Raw genomic sequence first — 20,795 nt, 5'->3', positions numbered from 1 at the left:
TGAAATAAACACTAAATTCATAACACCGGCCACTTTCATTATTACCCGCTGCTCCACCGACATAGCGTACGACCGGTGTTGATGGTCCCAGTGATCATCGAGAAGCCAAACCATCCTAACAATTTCAAACAAAGCTTTCTTGTCAACACGATTATCTTTTGAATAACAATAAACTAAAGTACACCTACTATATGCAAAATTCAAAGCATATGTATCCAAAGCATTCTTGTCAATACGAATATAATTTCAACACAAATAAACTAAACTAGGCCTACTTCATGCAAGATTCAATACAAATATCTTTTCCATAGGAATACATGTCAACCTATGTATCCAAACCATATCTTTTCAATAAAATCAACTAAACTAGGGTTGCAAAATTAGGTATATAATACATGCAAGATTCTAAACATGCAACATTCTAATCTAATCAAATCAAACAAGGGTTCCCCAAAATCTTCAAAATAGCATACATTATATGGATAGAAAGAAGGGGATCGGAGGAGAGTACCTTCTAGGATGGATTGGTGAAGGAATCCACGGACCAAATCGTCAGATCTGAAGGATTTGGGAGAGGGGAGACGAGAGGGCCGCCGTCGCGGCTTCTTCTGTTTCTGTAACTGGTGCAATGGGATGGGTGGGGGAGGAGAGGGCCGCCGCGGCTGGATCTAAGTCACAGTGCAGCGCCCGAGCGCTAGGCGCTGCACGTTACATGTGTGGCGCCTAGCTCGGAGGCGCTGCACTCCTGGGTGCGGGCCTAGGGGCTGCCACGGTGGACAGAGGTGCAACGCCCCAGAGCTAGGCGCTGCACCGTAGGGTGTGGCGCCTGCGTGTCGGGCGCCACACAAAAAGGTCAGCCGCGTGAAATAGTTTTACGGGCAGTTCATTCTGTGATTTGATTTCGTCCCGAGGTCAAAATTGTCAAATTTGCCTCATCTACACAGCTTGGTTTGGGGTCCAGTGTCCAACCGTCCCATCTCGCAATACCGTGCCCCACGTTGGCATTCAGCGCAACATGGTCAATTTGTTTCCCTCTTTTCTTTCTGCCACACATCACACTGAAAGTTGCTCAAACCAGACATGCATCCGCCTTTAGGCAAAGCACGCCGTCGTGGCAAATATGGCCGCGCTGGAAATTTTGGACCAACACTGGGAAGATGGCTACGTTGTTTTCCCTCTTCAATTTCGGTGCCATCTTGGAAAATACGAATATACTTCCACGTCAACCTATGTCTTCTCCTTTCTTTAGTATCCCACTCCATCTTGTTCGACCATAGTTTGAATTTTATCATGTATCATAATTACTAAGTACTCCCTCGGTTCACAAATATAAGATGTTTTAAATATTTAATATGAACTACACACGGACTGAAAATGAGTGAACAAACACACTAAAACGCTCTATGTACATCCTATTCAAAAACTAACTAGAACATCTACTAGTCATCCACCCGTGCTAATGCACAGGCCAGCATAAAAATATAATTAGGCATGTCCAACTATTTATCGTTGGAAAAACATATTAAAGTGTTTCTTTCTTGTGCATAGTGAAAGTAAACAATAAGGTTTCAGTAAATCAACATTGTTTATTCTTATTAGGTAGGTGCCAGGAAGATAAAACAAACATTATTGTGCTATCAACTTGGCATCTTGATTACCAGATTGCAAAGCTTTCAAATACATACTACATATAAATGGTGGAACGTGCGAAGGGGTACAATACATTGTTTAAGATGAGTTACAATTAGTGAGTATCTCTAATTCTTTTCAATTTGATAGAATGGGTCAAAGTATAAGACCAGTAATCAAGTACTCAGTAGAAAATAGCATAAAGTGATTGTATCTTTTTTGCAGTGAAACCAATTATGCCGAGGACTTCGGACTTGTGGATAATACATGCCACAATATATTGCCATCAACAAAACATCAAATGTTAAATGTAACTTTTTGAGTAATATTGGATTTCGTGTATTAATATTTCTATGTATGTAGTTATTTTCATGAAAAAATAAGTGATAAAAGACAAGATGCAATCTTCGATGTTAAATTTCTGAATTGGTCCAGAAGCCTAATTCACAACTAAGACCATTTAAAATTTCATGGTATGCAAACTCCACAATAATGTTAATCTTGTCAACTTAAGCTAAATTACTACATTTTTATCTAAAGAGGTATAGGATAGTGATATCCTATTGATCAATGGCACATTCATGGTACAATTTTGATACGAATCACGATTATAATGTGAATCAAATATATATATGGTTGCACAAAACATGCACTATAAGGAAGAAATCCTTTAATCCGCCACATATAAGGACATTTGCATCATGATATTACAAAAGCACCAATTATTTGTTCTAACTTAGGTTTAAATACTTGATATGATTGATGCTCCAACCTACTTTTATACAGTAACTATCACAACATTCTTTTAGTTGCTATCTCGACATATTAGCATGGTTACCAATGGTTGTCCTCTACGAAAATATTAAATTGTGTTAACAATGGCATTCTTAACAAATCTTATGTTTCCCTTAATGATAAAAATTGTTACTCTAGCAAACTATATCAATCTCGCAATGGCAATAAGAAGAACAGTCTTTCATACTTGATATGCTTGACACTTCATATATCCTTCAATTTAATCAAGTAGGGAAAAACAGTTGGTAAATTAAGAACACACCTTATTCAAACAGTTGGAATTAAACAAATGACACAACTTAGCATTTTGAATTTGTTGAACATGTCAACTTTTGTGGGCTATTTTTTAGAATCATAACCATGTATCAGATTCCTATATATTAGATCACTTGAACCACATACTCGTATATGTATAAAATTAAATTTGGGTCATAGATATTATGGATGTACTACATCGATGATGGTCTTAGGTGACAATTTTACATCCATGTTTAATTGCATACAACATGACAGTATTTCGAATTTTCATTAAAACAAACATGATGTGATGGGTGCTCGTATTTCTCCTTCTACATATTTGATCTTGGCTGCTTGGTTAATGGGGAAACTTTAAGAGGGAACGAGCAGTCCCATCATGAATTTTGCAGCAATCCATAAAACGAGTCTAAGTAAAAAATACCGAATAATGGGCGAAAATTGACCTTGTACAACTACAGATATTCATAGGCATGCATTTTCGGAATACCAGTCCAAGTCGGAGAAATTGTTCTATTCTTTATCTAGTACATGACTATGTAAACATGGAATACTAATTCCCCTATCTAACACTAAATACGACTACATATCGGGAAATTAGTGGCTGCATCCATTGCACCCCCGCCTCATAAATCATCATTGCTCACAATTATGTGTTCATCCCTGGCCACAAAGTAGTAGTGCACGTAATAACTTTTTCTCCGCCATCATGCATATATGTTGTCATAGATTAGAAGGGCATGAAAAAAAATTAAGGAAACATTGAAGATAAATACATCAGTAGCACCTCTGGTTGCAATCTTAATTAGGGGTTGTAGTGGTAATTAGAAATAAGAGAATATATATGTACATCTTCATTGACTTTAGCTAGCCGCTAACCCCTCACCGGTAAACGCTAATGACACATGATATGCTTAGCATCATCTAATGTAAAATTGTGAATTATGGGTATTTACGTATCATGCAATGGTTGGAGTTAGACATATGGCTCTTGCGTCTTGGCCCGTACACATGACGTGTCAATAGGGCCATCGACGCATGGCCGATGGCTCCAGTGAACATCCAAATTAACATGGATCACTGGTTGACTTGTTCCCCAACAAACCATGCATACTCAAAAAGAGATTGTGAACAATTTTATAACAGAAGGATATGTGAGATTTTCTTATGGTCAAGACTAAGAGACAGGAAAATAGAAGCCAATAGATTGAAAGTGATGGATAACATGATACATGCGCCATGTGCTTTCGAACACCACCTGATTAATGTAAAAAACACTGCTACTAAATTCTAAAGGATCAAACCATCATCTCAACATGTAAAAAATCTTTTAGATGAGTAGTGTCTGCATGTGAGAACGCCAGACAAATAATACAAACCGTGTCTAGGATGTCAACACAGACGCTCATGCCGTTGATGTAGTTTGTTCACTCCACGATCTCACTGATGATGGCAGCCTGCTTATTTTGAACAGATTACCTCAAAACCATGGGAGAGATTCAACCATGGCACTAAAAATTGAAGCTAGATTTTATCATGATCCAATGCTTGTGAAAAAAGATGTTAGTGGTAGTTGTACAACCTCGATTAGATAGTACCATTTCTCAAAATGAACCACCGCGGTTGCAAGATTGAAACAAATAATGGCCAGAGAGCAGACATGGCAAGGCGGATGAGCTATGATAACTGTCTCCCGAGGACATGCTAAGGCCATGCGGCGATCAACGCAATAAGGACAAATCTAGCATGAGACGATGATTAGATTTTCTTTTATTATTTTTCTTTTCGAGCATACATGGAAACATTTTTTTTCATCCAATGGCTAAGAACATATTACATATTCTAACCATACGGATTAAATCTCTTAACTCTAGAATTAACGTGGTGGCTTGTATGGTGCCTCCAATTAGTAAATATAAGAGTTGTGAATGTGGGGAGTAGTAGCCACTTCAGCAATCTCTTTTTTTTATTGAAAGGGGGTTGCCCCCTGCCCCACTTTATAGAATGAAGCAGAAAGCAACCAGTCACAAGTTTTTGCGGGAAATCAACTACTACAAAGTAGAAAAAGCAGTGATTAAAAAATCTACAGCCAACACAATTAGAGTCTTGGCTTTGGTCGCATAAGTTTACCAACTCTATTTATTACAGAGCACCAGCGGAAAAAGAGAACACATGAGGAAGAAACAACTAAGCAGATCTTCAAGGTAGCGAATTGATCCATCATCTCCCGCGCTCAGTCTTTCAGTTGGTCTCTTCTTGCATCACCTCCATGCGATCTGGAGGAGTTCCCCATGCCGTTTGTCCAAAAGGAGAATGCATTGTTGCAATAGCGTTGCTTTCCCAGCGTCGCAGAGAACCTTCCATTGGTGTAAATAGCAGCTTAGTTTTGCAAGAATGCATTTCACATTTCCCCACTTGCGCCCCTGAAAGCAAAACTCGTTTCTTAGTCTCCACAGGCTCCATAAGGTAGCAGTTGTCACCAAATTCAACACAGCTTTTTTTCTATGCATATGCCAGAAGGACATAATACTTTCAAAACCAGTATTTTTTTCAATAACAAAGAACTCTGCAACAAAATCCAAAAATTGTTGGGCTACCACACAATCAAACAACAAATGTTGAACAATTTCTTGATCAGAGCAAAATAGGCAGGAAGGATCGTCAACTTCTCTTCTCTTAGCAAGATTATCTCTAGTAAGTATCTTATTGTGAACACACAACCATAGAAAGATATGAATGTTTTGTGGACATAAGATTTTCCACATTTTATCACTAATAGCAGAAACTATTCCCCCAAAGTTGATTTGTTTATAAAAGGGTTTTACTGAGAATATCCCATTGGATTCTAAGCCCCAAATTGGAGTGTCCACTTCATCCAGAGGAGGATGTTGTTGGACTACACACACAAGTTGATCCCAGCGACACATACCAAAGCGATCAACACATCTTCTAAAAGTCAGTTCTAGTTCATTTCCATCCCACACCTGGGCCACTATACTATCAGTTTGGTTACAAATACTAAACATGTCCCAAAATTGTACTTTAAGGGAACAATCCCCCACCCACACATCATGCCAAGAGCTAATGAGATTTCCATCTCCCAACGTCCATCTATAAAAGGTTTTTGCTGCTGCCAAGGCCCAAGTAATGCTCTTCCAAAAGGTAGATCCCCCCTCACTTTTAGCCCAGAGGAGATTGGGGGAATTAACTCTGTACTTATACAAGAGGAGTTTAGTCCAGTCTGAATCAGGATTATCAAAGAATCTTTTACCCCAGGAAGCTAACAAGGACATATTATATTCTTTAATATTGGGAACCCCCAAACCTCCAAATTCCTTTTTCCTAGTAATTAAGCCCCAATTGGCCAGGTGGTATTTGTGTTGATCTCCCAAGTTCCCCCAAAAGAAATGAGCCATTTGAGAATTAATGGCATTAATTGCCCACTTAGGAAATTTGATCACAGACATCAAGTAAGCAGGAATGTTAATCACACAAGCACACAACAATATAGTTTTTTCCTTTATAGGTGAGATATCTCCCCAGCCAGCCAGAAATGCCTTTAATGATTCTGTCGATGATAGGCTGGAGGTCTTCTCTTTTTAATTTATCATAGTGCAGAGGCACTCCCAAATACTTTATAGGGAATTAGCCTTTTTTACAACAGAAAATGTGTGCAAACTCATTAGCAATTGCATCATCCACATTAATAGTCATGAGATCACTTTTGTGGAAGTTAATTTTCATACCAGACAGGTTTTCCAAACATGACAAAAGCCATTTAAAATTCCTTGCTTTATGAACAGAGTTTTCCAAGAAGAGTATAGTGTCGTCTGCATATTGCAGACTAACTACACCTCCAAGGATCACATGGGGCAGAAGCCCAGAGATTAAGTTTTGAGAAGTAGCTTTTTTGAGCATTTTGGTAAAAACATCAGCAACCAAGTTAAACAGCAGAGGGGAGTGTGGATCCCCTTGCTTGAGACCTTTCCCCCCTACAAAGTAGGGTCCAGTAGTGTCATTAATCCTCAGACTAAAAGTGCTGTTGATGAGAGTACTTTTGATCCAAGCAATCCACTTTGGACCAAAACCTCTCGAGTGTAGCATCTCAAAAAGGAAATCCCAACTAACTCTATCATAGGCTTTCTCATAGTCTAGCTTAAGAACTAAACCCTGCGAGCCTGATTTTTTAATCTCGTGGATCACTTCATGAGCCATAACCACGCTCTCCAAAATGTATCTCCCCTTATTGAACGCGGTTTGGTTAGAGGAAATCAATCTACGACCAACAGGGGAAACCCTATCATGGCTTTAGAAAAAAATTAATCCCACAGTTACTCAGACTAATAGGTCTGAACTTCTTCATTTCCCTGGCATCAGGTTCTTTGGGAATGAGAACAATTAGGGCAAAGTTCAAACATTGTAAATCCAGTTTACCCTTTTCAAAGTCTCTTACTAGTGCCATGAAGTCAGTTTTAATCACCTCCCAAAAAGTTTGGCAAAATAAAAAAGATAGACCATCCGGGACGGGGGCACCATGGGCATAAGACCCAAAAATTGCCTATTTAATCTCCTCCTCACAAAAGTTTTTTTGCAAGTGATCATTCTCTTCTTGAGTAACCAATTCATTCTCCTCCCAAAAGGAAGGTCCAAGACAGATTTCATGCTTAGTTTCAAAAGAAAACAGGTTTTTGTAATAAGTAGTAGCCACACCTAACATTTCCTGAGTAGTATAAACAGGACCTTCTTCTCCAACTAATTCGGATAAATGGTTTTTTCTATATCTATGGTTGGCTAGAGCATGAAAATAGGCATTATTCTTATCCCCATCAATAATTCGACGATCTCTGGAGCGCTGCCATAAAGCAGTTTCCTCTTTGCTCGGAATGTGTGCAAGTTCTTTTTTAATTTCCTCCATCCTGGTCTTATCTCTATCGTCAATCTGGTTCCTCTCAGAGAAAACGTCGAGAATGTCAAACTCGAGCAAAAGCTCTCTCTTCTTTTTCTTAATATCTGCTTCAATGTTAATACTCCAACCTCTAGCTTTCTTCCTAAATAGTTTGATTTTGTTCATCCAAATATCTATAGCTGTTTTCTCAGGCACCGGAGTGTTCCAGGTATCAGCCACCATTTTTTTAAAATCAGGGTGGTCAAGCCACCACTTTTCAAAGCGAAAAATCTTCGGGGAGCTAACCCTCCGAGCCCCTGTGTCCAAAATCAAGGGTGTATGATCACTTCCTACACGAGGGAGTGCAGTTACTACCGACAAACGAAAGTAAGCATCCCAGGAGAGAGAAGTAAAAACTCTATCAATAGTGGCAAAAATGGGATTATCTTGATTATTACTCCAAGTATATTTCCTATTCGCAACACTAATCTCCATAAGGGACCACTTTTTAATCCAGTCATTGAAGAGGTATGAAAATTGATTATTAATAACTCCATTGTTTTTGTGAGCCGTGGATCTGACTAAATTAAAGTCACCCCCAAGCAAAACTGGGTATGTGAGACCATCCATGATATCATGCAGTTCAGCAATGAATTCTAGTTTAAATTCATTATAAGAGGTACCATAAACAACAATAAGATGCCAAATAAAACCATCTACTTTATTCTTCAATGTCGCAACAATGCAAAATTTCTTATTAACAAAACCAATTGTTTCAAACAAATCACCTTTCAGACCCACAAGGATCCCACCAGCCGTGTTTATTGCAGGAAGATAGTGCCAATCAAAAACCTCGCTACCAGACATGCTTTTAAGGATGTGGGTGTCAATATTTTCTCTTTTGGTTTCAAAGAAACACAGGAAATCTACATGGTTATTACAGATAAAGTCCCCTAGGCACTGAATTTTTCCAGGTTGACCAAGACCGCGAATATTCCAAAAAGCTCCTATCATTTAATCTTAAATGGGTGAGATAAGACACATGGCTTCTTCTTAGTATTCAAACGGGGCATTCCACAAATGAATTAGCAGTGCCAACTGATCCATTATCTGGTATATCACCCTTACCAGAAACAGGAGTAGGATCACTCAAGTCCATCAGATCCAAATTATCAGGGAGAACAATCTCTGGATTTTCATCAGCAAATTGCAGACATCTAGTTTTTTCCTTGTCAATTAGATCAAGAATAATATCATTTTGTTCATTCTCATTATTACCAATGCATAAGTCCACTTTAGTAGTATAAGAAGCAAGTTCACTACGATCTAGGATAGCAAATGATTTACCTTTGAATGTGCCAGGAATTTCCAAGTTCTTCTTCATCATGTATGCAGCCGCCTTGTCCATGATCTTAACATTCCCGTGATTTCTGTTCATAGGTTTATCAGCAAGTACTGGACCCCAAGTAGGTGAGCTTTTGACATTGGGTTTCTTCTTAACTACTGTGTCAGCTCTTTCCAACGAGTCTAGTAATGATCTCTTCACTGAATTCATCGCCAAAGTTAACTCATCTGGTAGACATTGCATTTCAATATTGGCATTTTCTTCTTCCACATCGGACTCCTCCATTTCAAACTTGCTAAGCTGTGCAGAACAATAGTCTAGATGGACTGACAGAGCATCAGATCTTGCAAACCTCGAGATTGGTTCAGAATCATCATCAACATTTTTCACTGGTGTCTTATCCTTGAGGTCATCCACAGTTTTTCCTGCATTTGTATTCATCATGTCGAGAGGATGGATCTCCGCTGCAGAAGCAGCCACTTGAGACATGTTTTTGTTCGAACTTGTGGAGGAGACTGTCTTGGTAGGGAAGTTGGCCTTATCCAGTTCATCAGTTGCCTCATCGTTGTCTTCTTCCATGCCATCCTTACCAGAAGCATCTCTGTTGTTGTTCTCATTATTACCCTCTAAATTGTCCAGATCTGGATCATCATCACCTCCAGCAGATTCCTCATCATTCTGCTCAAATCCTTCCACTGTAAAGAACAACAGATAAAGTTTCTTTTTCATCTCCACTAGCCTCTCAAAAGGGGGTTTCCTGGGATCTCTGCAAGCAACTTTGACTCGGATTATTTCATAAAAGCTCTTGAAAATACCATTCCAGTCGACATCTACTAGGATCCCAAAACATGTTGTGATTTGGGCAAAGACTTTCCAGGCACACCACTTGGGAGGAATCCCTTCGATCTGCACCCAAGCCTTAGTAAGTGCTCCAAATTCATCCAGCATTCCTTCCCATTCACATATTTTGACAGATACCCCAGCAATAGGTAACTCAAAAGGAGGAAACTCAATTAGATCATCCACATTTTTCCAAGGTGGGAATCTCAACAGGAATTTCTTGCTCTCCAGTTCTCTGATTTGCCACGGCCATTCCTTGCTCTTACAAAAGATACCATTGAGTTGAGTCAGCAGGTCCGAGGCAGAAACCTCTCCTCTTCAGCCATCTCTCGAGAGTTAAAATATAAATGTGCTTAACTAGTTATTTTGCTATACTCAGGAGTAAAAGCTACCACTTTAAAAAAATCCAGAACGCTACCACAAGTATGTTTTTGATTTAAATAAACTACCACGTTGCACTGATGCCTGGTTTGATTAAGTTTAAACCATTTTATGACTAGCAGACACGCTTGTCATGGCCATGTGGCAAAATAAAATCAACGTCGTTATGTAAGGCGTTAAGTCTGACGTACATCTTCTTATTCTCCAACCGGCTCGCCATCATCGTGGTCGTGAGGCCAAGGCTCCTTGGCGAGGAGCACGGCGCATGGTCACGAGTGTGGCGTTGGGTAGGGTGAGATGAACATTAGCACTGCCATCGCCATGAAATTCAGTTCACGTGTCGGCCGCCTCCGTGGTGCGCTAGCACCTCTTGTCCTGCCACACTCCGGGCAGTGAAGAGCCGCGACCAACGTCGGAGAAGAGGGAAGGAGGCATCAGCACAGAGGCATTCTAGGAATCGTTTTCACGTCTCGATGAACATTTCGAGCAACGTCTTCAAAATCGCCATCATCACCAAACCAAAGGCGAAATGTTTTCTATCAAAAGCACGCACAAGGTGTAATTCGTCTTGTTCTTCTTTTCGATTAAAGATCTCGATGACCGGATGCATGACAAATGTTTTTTTTTGTATTTTGCAACAACAATTGAAACTAAACGGTTTTCTAAAATCAGGGTGGCATTGATTTGTTTTTTTAAATCATGATGGCAGTGTTTAGATGATTTGCAATCGATTTAAACAACGATTTTTTTTGTTGCCCCGCATGCACCCTTTCCGCTCCAGGGCTGCCCCATATTTTTTTGAATTAAAATATCAATGTGCTTATAATTAATTAATACACAGTTGAGTAATTCCATCATCTGCTAATAATACTCCATGGTTGTAGTTCTAATTCCACTGTGTCCGCTTTTTTAGCCTAATCAACAACAACAACCGGTGGGCCAGGGGCAGGCGATGATGGAGACTACCAGTCCGGTTGTCTTTCCTGGCCAGGAGGGTCAGGGAGTGCAACTTTGCCCAGTAGGCCAAGGGGGTCAGGGAGTCCTGTTCAGGGGTGAGGCAAGCCAAGTCACTAATTATGCTCAACCTGACCAACTCTTATTTAAACCAGGTGTGCTTGAGGCCCTGTCAGGAGCGGTGGCTGAGGGAGTCCTGGATTAGGGGGTCCTCGGACAGCCGGATTATATCCTTTGGCTGGACTGTTGGACTATGAAGATACAAGATTAAAGACTTCGTCCCGTGTCCGGATGGGACTCTCCTTTGCGTGGAAGGCAAGCTTGGCAATTCGTATATGTAGATCTCCTCCCTTGTAACCTACTCTGTGTAACCCTAGCCCCCTCCAGTGTCTATATAAACCGGAGGGTTTAGTCCGTAGGACAAGAACAATCATAATCATATGCTAGCTTCTAGGGTTTAGCCTCTACGATCTCGTGGTAGATCAACTCTTGTAATACTCATATCATCAAGATCAATCAAGCAGGAAGTAGGGTATTACCTCCATCGAGAGGGCCCGAACCTGGGTAAACATTGTGTCCCCCGCCTCCTGTTACCATCCGCCTTAGACGCACAGTTCGGGACCCCCTACCCGAGATCCGCCGGTTTTGACACCGACATTGGTGCTTTCATTGAGAGTTCCACTGTGCCGTCACCATAAGGCTTGATGGCTCCTTTGATCATCAACAACGATGCGATCCAGGGTGAGGTTTTTCTCCCCGGACAGATCTTCGTATTCGGCGGCTTCGTACTGTGGGCCAACTCACTTGGCCATCTAGAGCAGATCGAGAGCTACGCCCCTGGCCGTCAGGTCAGGTTTGGAAATTTAAACTATACGGCCGATATCCGCGGAGACTTGATCTTTGACGGATTCGAGCCTATGTCAGGTGCGCCGCACAGTCACGACGAGCATGACCTAACTCTGCCGTCGGACGGTGTTCAGGAGATCACACCTGTGGCTACTTCAGCCCTAAATCCGGAGCAGAGTGCGCCGTCCGAGGACGGGTGGATGGACCCCGCCACGGAGGCCGCACACTTAGTGGCGATAGAGTCGAATACTGATTTCACCTCCTATGAGACCTATGTTGCCGGACACTTGGATTCGTCCCCGGCCACGGGCTCCGAACTGCCTGCGTCAGTGCCTATCGAATCTGATTGGGCACCGATCATGGAGTTTTCCTCCGCAGATATCTTTCAGCACTCGCCCCTGGCGACGTGCTAAATTCATTAAAGTCTCTCTCCTTGTCTGGAGACCCTTGGCCGAACTATGTCCGGCTCGAGTGGGAAGCGGACGACGAAGAAATTCATTCCCCACCCACCACCCACTTAATAGCCACTGTCGTCGACTTAACCGACATGCTCGATTTCAGCTCCGAAGACATCGACGGTATGGACGACGATGCAGGAGATGAACAGGAATCACCGCCCACAGGGCGCTGGACTGCCACCTCATCATATGATATATACATGGTGGACACCCCCAAAGAAGGCGATGGCGATAAGGCAACGGAGGATAATCCCTCCAAGAAGCAATCCCAGCACCGGCGTCAGCGGCGCCGCTCTAAGTCCCGCCATAGCAAAAGCAACGATACCGGCACAAGAAACAATAACGCTGCGGATAGTGCCGAAGACGAAGACAATCCCCTCCAGCCAGACTCGAGCGGGAGGATGGGCAAGCTAGCCCTAAGGAACAGGCAGCAGACGGAGAATCAGAGGATGACAATTACATGCCTCTCTCCGAAGACGAGGTGAGCCTCGGCGATGAAGAATTTATCATGCTTGAGGATCCCGTCGAACAGGAGCGCTTCCAACGCCGGCTTATAGCCACAGCAAAAAACCTGAAGAAAAAGCAACAGCAGCTTAAAACTAACCAAGATCTGCTAGCGGATAGATGGACTGAGGTCCTAGCGGCCGAGGAATACGAACTCGAGCGCCCAACCAAAAGTTACCCCAAGCACAGGTTGCTACCCCAACTCGAGGAGGAAGCATTAAAGCCTACGCCTCCAGCGTATGATGCGGCTGACCGGCCACCTCGTGGCTGAGACAAAGCGGCATATCAGGCCGAATTCCAGCCCGCACCCCGTCGCCAGTCGAACAAAAATACCAAGGCCAGGGGTAACACACAGGACCTGTGAGATATATTGGAAAACAAAGCAGGACACGCAAGATCGGTCTATGGATCACGGGGGCGCGCCCCAACACGTGACGACGACCGTCACGCCGGATATACTAAAAGAAAATCCAGCCGGGCCGAATACAGCAGACAAGACTCGTATGAACTGCGTTGTGATATAGCCCTGCACAGAGGCGCCGCACACCCCCTATGCTTCACTGATGAAGTAATGGATCATGAATTCCCGGAAGGTTTTAAACCCGTAAACATCGAATCATATGATGGTACAACAGACCCCGTGGTATGGATTGAAGATTTCCTCCTCCACATCCACATGGCCCGCGGCGACGATATACATGCCATCAAGTACCTCCCATTAAAACTCAAAGGACCTGCTCGGCATTGGCTCAATAGCCTGCCGGCAAACTCCATTGGCAGTTGGGAGAATTTGGAGGACTCATTCCTTGACAACTTCCAGGGTACTTATGTGCGACCACAGGATGCCGATGACTTGAGTCATATAACTCAACAGCCAGGGGAATCAGCCAGGAAATTCTGGACTCGGTTCCTAACTAAAAAAACAAATTGTCGACTGTCCGGATGCCGAGGCCTTAGCGGCATTTAAGCATAACATCCGCGACGAGTGGCTCGCCCGACACCTCGGCCAAGAAAAACCGAAGTCCATGGCAGCCCTCACGACACTCATGACCCGCTTTTGTGCGGGCGAGGATAGCTGGCTGGCTCGCAGCAACAACACATCGAGAGAACCTGGCAATTCAGATGCCAAAGATAGCAACGGCAGGCCACGGCGCAACAGACACAAGCGCCGCAACAACGGCGACAACGCCGAAGACACGGCAGTTAATGCCGGATTCAGTGGCTCTAAATCCGGTCAGCGGAAAAAACTGTTTAAAAGAAGCAATCCGGGCTCGTCCAGTTTGGACCGCATACTCGATCGCTCGTGTCAAATTCACGGCACCCCCGACAAACCAGCCAACCACACCAACAGAGAATGCTGGGTGTTCAAATAGGCCGGCAAGTTGAATGCCGAAAACAAGGAAAAGGGGCTGCATAGCGACGACGAGGAGGAGCCCCGGCCGCCGAACGCAGGAGGACAGAAGAAATTTCCTCCCCAAGTGAAAACGGTAAACATGATATACGCAACCCATATTCCCAAGCGGGAGCGGAAGCGTGCACTGAGGGACTTCTATGCGATGGAGCCAGTCGCCCCAAAGTTCAACCCATGGTCTTCTTGTCCGATCACCTTCGATCGCAGGGACCACCCCACTAGTATCCGTCATGGTGGTTCCACCGCGTTGGTCCTTGATCCCATCATCGACGGATTTCACCTCACTCGAGTCCTTATGGACGGTGGCAGCAGCCTGAACCTGCTCTATCAGGATACAGTGCGCAAAATGGGTATAGACCCCTCAAGGATCAAACCCACAAAAACCACCTTCAAAGGTGTCATACCAGGTGTAGAGGCCTGTTGCACGGGCTCAATCACACTGGAAGTGGTCTTCGGATCACCGGACAACTTCCGAAGCGAGGAATTAATCTTCGATATTGTCCCCTTCCGTAGTGGCTATCACGCACTACTCGGACGAACCGCATTTGCTAGATTCAATGCGGTACCGCATTATGCATACCTCAAGCTCAAAATGCCAGGACCTCGCGGGGTTATAACAGTTAATGGAAACACAGAATGCTCGCTCCGCACGGAGGAGCACACTGCGGCCCTCGCAGCAGAAGCACAAAGCAGCCTTATGAGGCAAACCGCCAATTCGGCGAAAAAGACCTCGGATACCTTCAAGCGAGTCCGGAGTACCCTGCAGGAGGATCGCCAGGCACGTTTAGACCTCGCCTAGCAATTTGGCCTCCGCCCTAGTCCCACTCAAGCGGCGAAATTTGTACCGCGCATACACAACTACGCACTCAAGATACCATGGGCATAGGCGGAGGCACGGCTATGGCACGTCCCACAATGCGGCTCAACCTCCCCAGGGGCGATATACCCTTATCATTTTATCTCTTTCAGGACCTTACTCTCTGGAAGCCCTTTCCGGCAGTCTGATTGTTGGACCCATTACGGGAAGGAAATACCAAGGAAGCAAGAAGCTCTGACGTACAAGGAAATTCCCAGGTGGTCTCTGATAACGATCGATGTACCTGTTTTTACATACCCATACGCAGCTTTCCCTTGGATAGGACATGTCAAATAGTCCTATTTTTTGCTTATTGCACTAATTGTACACGTACGCTTTGACGTATTATTTAAATAACAATATATGGCGTTAGCCTATTATTGCTTTTGTTTTGTTTTTCTTGTCTGCTTATTTACGACAAATTGCACCTGTACATTTTGATACGACCAGTGCGCCAGGGGCTTCGGTGTACCCCATAACACGACATGAAAAGTCCGAACACTTTCGACAGTGCGGCACCCCGAACTTATAGCATTATATGCATCAGCTCCGAATCATGTCTTGGGTCAATAGTTGGGTTTGCCCGTCTCCCATGTTTTGGTACCTTCCGTTCCGCTATATCGGCTAAGGTAGCGCTGGGAGAACTACTGCGATTGTGTCCCGGTTCGTCCGGACGAACACCTCCGTAGAGAAAGCCGAAAACTGACTGTCATGATGAGGCGAGAGCTGGTCACTGTTCGAGAGGTCTCAAATCCTTAAAGATTTTTTCCACTTCGGGCGACGAGTCGGCCTTGTCCAATTTAGGCGTACATAGCGCCCCAAGTTCGGCCTTCCGAATACTAGGGGCTTCGCCAAAATTTAAAATTGTAGACTTCTATGGCTAAGTGAGAGTGATAAAGCTTTATAGTCCGATTGCCTGGTTCGTTATGCTGAACACCTACTTCGAAGGACCCAATATTGGGATAAAGAGTGGTCAGGTTTATCCCGAACACCTCAGTACTAGTTACATGGGGGCAGAAGCCGACGACTCGCCAACTCTCAAAATTTATAAACGGCCGCACAGAAAGTAATATTTTAAATTAGCAAGCGTTATATAGCGCACATGAACTGGTTTCATATTACAGGATCACATGAGTACATTCATTCAAATATTACATCCTTAGCACATTCCTCTGCCACAAGGCGAGCACCCTTCAGGACATGGTCATAATACTTTTCGGGGTGGCGATGCTCCTTGCCCTCCGGCGGCCCCTCCTTCACCAGCTTTTCGGTGTCCAACTTTGCCTTGTGCACTTTCGCCCGGGCAAAGCCCTGCGCGCACCCTCAATGCAGACGAACCGCTTTATGACTTCAAACCATGGGCAGGCATTCACAAGCCGCCTTACCAGACCGAAGTAGCTACCAGGCAGGGGCTCGCCAGGCCACATCCGGACTATAAGGCCCTTCATGGCCAGTTCGGCCGCCTTGTGAAGCTCGACCAGTTGCTTCAATTGGTCGCTCAAAGGCATCGGATGTTCGGTCCCAGTATACTGAGACCAGAAAAACTTCTCCATCGAGCTCCCTTCCTCGGCCCGGTAGAACTTCGCGGCATCCGATACACTGCTGGGTAGATCTACGAACGCTCCTGGAGAGCTCCGAATTAGGGTAAGTAAAAGAAAGTTTCCTTCACATGCTTGCTTTGCATAATAAATGCCTTACCCGCCGCTATCTTCTTGATCGCCTCAATTTCCTGGAGGGCCTTTTGGGCTTCGGCCTTGGCATTTTGTGCGTTCTCGAGGGCCTTCGCAAGCTCGGACCCTTGCGTCTTAGAATCACGCTCCAAGGACTCGTATTTCTTGACGAGAGCCTGGAGCTCTTGCTGCACCTCGCCGACTCGGGCCTCTTGCTTCTCTCGCTCGATGCGCTCCTTGGCCGCTTTGTCTTCGGCCTCGGACAGCGCCTTCTTCAAGGCCGCCACTTCGGTCGTGGCCCCTAGCAAAATTCATGACAATCCTATTATTCAAAAACCACATTTTTCTTTCTCAATATACAGATGGGGTATCACTTACCTTTGTTCTCTTCGAGCTGCCTCTTGGTAAGGCCGAGCTCTTCCTTGGACCGCTCAAGGTCCCGCTTCAGTGCGGCGACCTCCGCAGTACAAGCGGCAGCGGCCAGCAGTGATGCCAGCTTATTCACATAGACACATTCTGATTAGACTCCTGCGATTATTATTTGATCCTCTATTCGGCCTTTCTTTGCGAACACCGAACAGAGCATCGGGGGCTACTGTCTATGTTGTGACATTTTCTTATAACTTGATTACTAACCTCAAAGCCTGTTAGGAGGCTGGCACAAGCTTCAGTCAGCCCGCTTTTGGCGGACTGAACCTTCTCGACCACCGCACTCATGATAGTGCGGTGCTCTTCGTCGATGGAAGCGTTGCGAAGCGCTTCCAGCAATTTGTCCGATGCCTCTGGATGGACAGAGGCCATCGGCACGGACGGCTTGCCCCTCTTAGCGAGGGGTTGCCTGACAGAATCCGGAACCACTGGAGGTTCCAGCACAGTATTCGGCGGGGGGCTAGACTTGCTGCCCCTGGCGTTCGGGCCCAGGGGAGTCTTGCCCCTCGTGTGCCCAGCGCCTGGAATGTCGCCTTGGGGCGCCTCCGGAACTGTCTCCCCTTGGTTCAGTGCCCTTTGAGACAACACCTCGGCATCGTCCGTAGGGCGGGGGGAGGAGGCGGGCGGGAGTGAATCGCTGTTCATATCCGACGGGCCCAAAGAATCATCCGAAGAAGATACGTCGATGTGGGCTCGGGATGGACTGCATAATCATGTTCGGCGTGATAAGAAGCAATAAAATAAAACATACCAAGAACTATTATGGTATCCGGATACTTACGACTTCGCCAGGGGCTTGTCCCTGGGTAACCACTCCTCGTCGCTAAAAGCAGCCGCCGTGGAACGGTCCGGAAGGAGAGTCCTTCCCTTCTTGGACCCTTCGGCCTCCCCATACGGGGCGGCCTTCCTTTTCTTGTCTCCCCGGCTAGGGGGGAGAACTTTCCTCTTCCTCCTCCTCGTTTTCGTGGGAGGAGTGCGCCTCGGTGTTTTCGGACGATGAGTCCGATATAACCTTGCGCCGGAGACCTTTCCTGGTCCCCGTGGCCTTCTTCTTGGCCTTCTTCTCCGGCACCTCATAAGGCGCCGGAACCAGCATCTCCATTAGGAGAGCATCTGCTGGATCTTCGGGCAGGGGGGCTGGACAATCGATCTGCTCCGCTGTCGCTACCCAGTCCTGTTAAAAGGCGTGGAGGCTTAGATCCCTCACACGGTTATACTGGGGAAAAGAACATCTTATGAGATATAAAAGACTTACCGGATTGGCAGGGCGCTTTGCGCTGAGTCCGCGATCCTTGGTAAGGGGAGGAGGTACCTCGGCGCCCTTGAACAGCACCTTCCAAGCATCCTTGTGCGTCGTGTCGAAGAGCTCCCGCAGCGTCTGGTGCTTAGCCGGGTCGAACTCCCACAAATTGAATGCCCGTCTTTGACACGGGAGGATCCAGCGGAAGAGCATGACTTGGACCACGTTGACAAGCTTGATTTTCTTGCTTATCATGTTTCTGACGCAGGTCTGGAGTCCGGTCAGCTCCACCGATGAACCCCAGGATAGGCCCTTCTCCTTCCAGGAGGTGAGCCGCATGGGGATTCCGGATCGAAATTCGGGGGCCGCCACCCAGTTGGTGTCGCGCGGCTCGGTGATGTAGAACCACCCCGATTGCCACCCCTTTACGGTCTCCACATAGGAGCCTTCAAGCCAGGTGACATTGGGCATTTTGCCCACCATGGCGCCTCCGCTCTCCGCTTGCTGGCCGACCACCACCTTTGGTTTAACATTGAAGGTCTTCAGCCACAGGCCGAAGTGGGGCTTGATGCGGAAGAAGGCCTCGCACACGACGATAAACGCCGAGATGTTAAGAATGAAATTGGGGGCCAGATCATGGAAGTCCAGCCCGTAGTTGAACATGAGCCCGCGGACAAATGGGCAGAGGGGAAACCCCAGTCCGCGGACGAAATGGGTAAGGAACACGACCCTTTCGTGAGGCTCGGGGGTGGGGACGATCTGCCCCGCATCTAGGAGCCGGTGCGCGATATCTGCGGCTAGGTATTCGGCTTCCCAGAGCTTCGTAATGTTCTCCTCGGTAACGGAGGAGGCCATCCACTTGCCTCCCGCTCCGGACATGTTTGAGTGATTTTGCAGAGAAGATGCGAACTTGGGCGCTGGAGCTCGAGTGCGCGAGAATGGATGGGCAGGGAAGAACAAGGCGTGGGTAAAAAGGAGGGGTCCTTGTCCCTTTATAAGGGCGGAGCAAACTGTGCGCCTCCTCACCTGCCTGGTAAACTCGCTTATTCCCCAAGCGTCGTAATTGATGGCGCGGTTGGGTTATCCACACCCGTATTGATGAGAATCCCGTGATAAGGGGACACGATCTCTGCTTCGACAAGACGTGCCAAGAAAACCGCCTCGCAATATGTGCAGTAGCTGGTTGAGAAAAACGGTTCGAATAATGACCGGTCGTGGCGTGATGTCACGTTATGAAAAGTTGTCAGCAGATTAGATTTGTGGAAATATTATACTCTCTACGGTGGTATGTGGAATTTGTTTTGCAGAGCCGGACACTATCCTTGTGTTCAAAATCTTCTATGGAGTATTCGGAGGAAGAACCCGCCTTGCAATGCCGAAGACAATCTGCGCGCCGGACTCATCGTCATTGAAGCCTGGTTCAGGGGCTACTGAGGGAGCCCTGGATTAGGGGGTCCTCGGACAGCCGGACTATATCCTTTGGCCGGACTGTTGGACTATGAAGATACAAGATTGAAGACTTCGTCCCGTGTCCGGATGGGACTCTCCTTTGCGTGGAAGGCAAGCTTGGCAATTCAGATATGTAGATCTCCTCCCTTGTAACCGACTCTGTGTAACCCTAGCCCCCTCCGGTGTCTATATAAACCGGAGGGTTTAGTCCGTAGGACAAGAACAATCATAATCATAGGCTAGCTTCTAGGGTTTAGCCTCTACGATCTCGTGGTAGATCAACTCTTGTAATACTCATATCATCAAGATCAATCAAGCAGGAAGTAGGGTATTACCTCCATCGAGAGGGCCCGAACCTGGGTAAACATTGTGTCCCCCGCCTCCTGTTACCATCCGCCTTAGACGCACAGTTCGGGACCCCCTACCCGAGATCTGCCGGTATTGACACCGACAGTGGCTACTAGACTTGCTGCTGCTAATGCAAATTCTGAGGCTCTGTTTAATTTTAGTGCTAAGAAGAAGCCTAAGCAGGTTAGGCCAAAGAGTATGGGAAAGAAAGAAAAGAAGGAAGGAGGAAGTGAGAGGTCTGAGGACGCGCGTAGGATAATATTGGGGAAAAAAGAAGGAACCCATTTGAAGTCCCACCAACAGGCAGTGACGTAGAGTTCTCATTTGAAAAAACCATGGACAGTTATGAGCGTGTGTTGTATGGTGGTATGTACGCTTCCTCTAAGAGAGTGTGCATGGTAGGGTAGAAACAGTAACGGATGGAGATGGGGTCACTACACATGTAACAAAGGAGACAGAGGGGAAAGAAGAGGAATATGTGTAGCAGAGGAGAGAATCGG

Source organism: Aegilops tauschii, chromosome 2, assembly GCF_002575655.3.
Source record: "Aegilops tauschii subsp. strangulata cultivar AL8/78 chromosome 2, Aet v6.0, whole genome shotgun sequence".
Lineage (NCBI taxonomy): Eukaryota > Viridiplantae > Streptophyta > Magnoliopsida > Poales > Poaceae > Aegilops > Aegilops tauschii.
The sequence above is the reverse complement of the archived record's forward strand: the minus strand, read 5'-3'. Positions refer to the sequence as shown.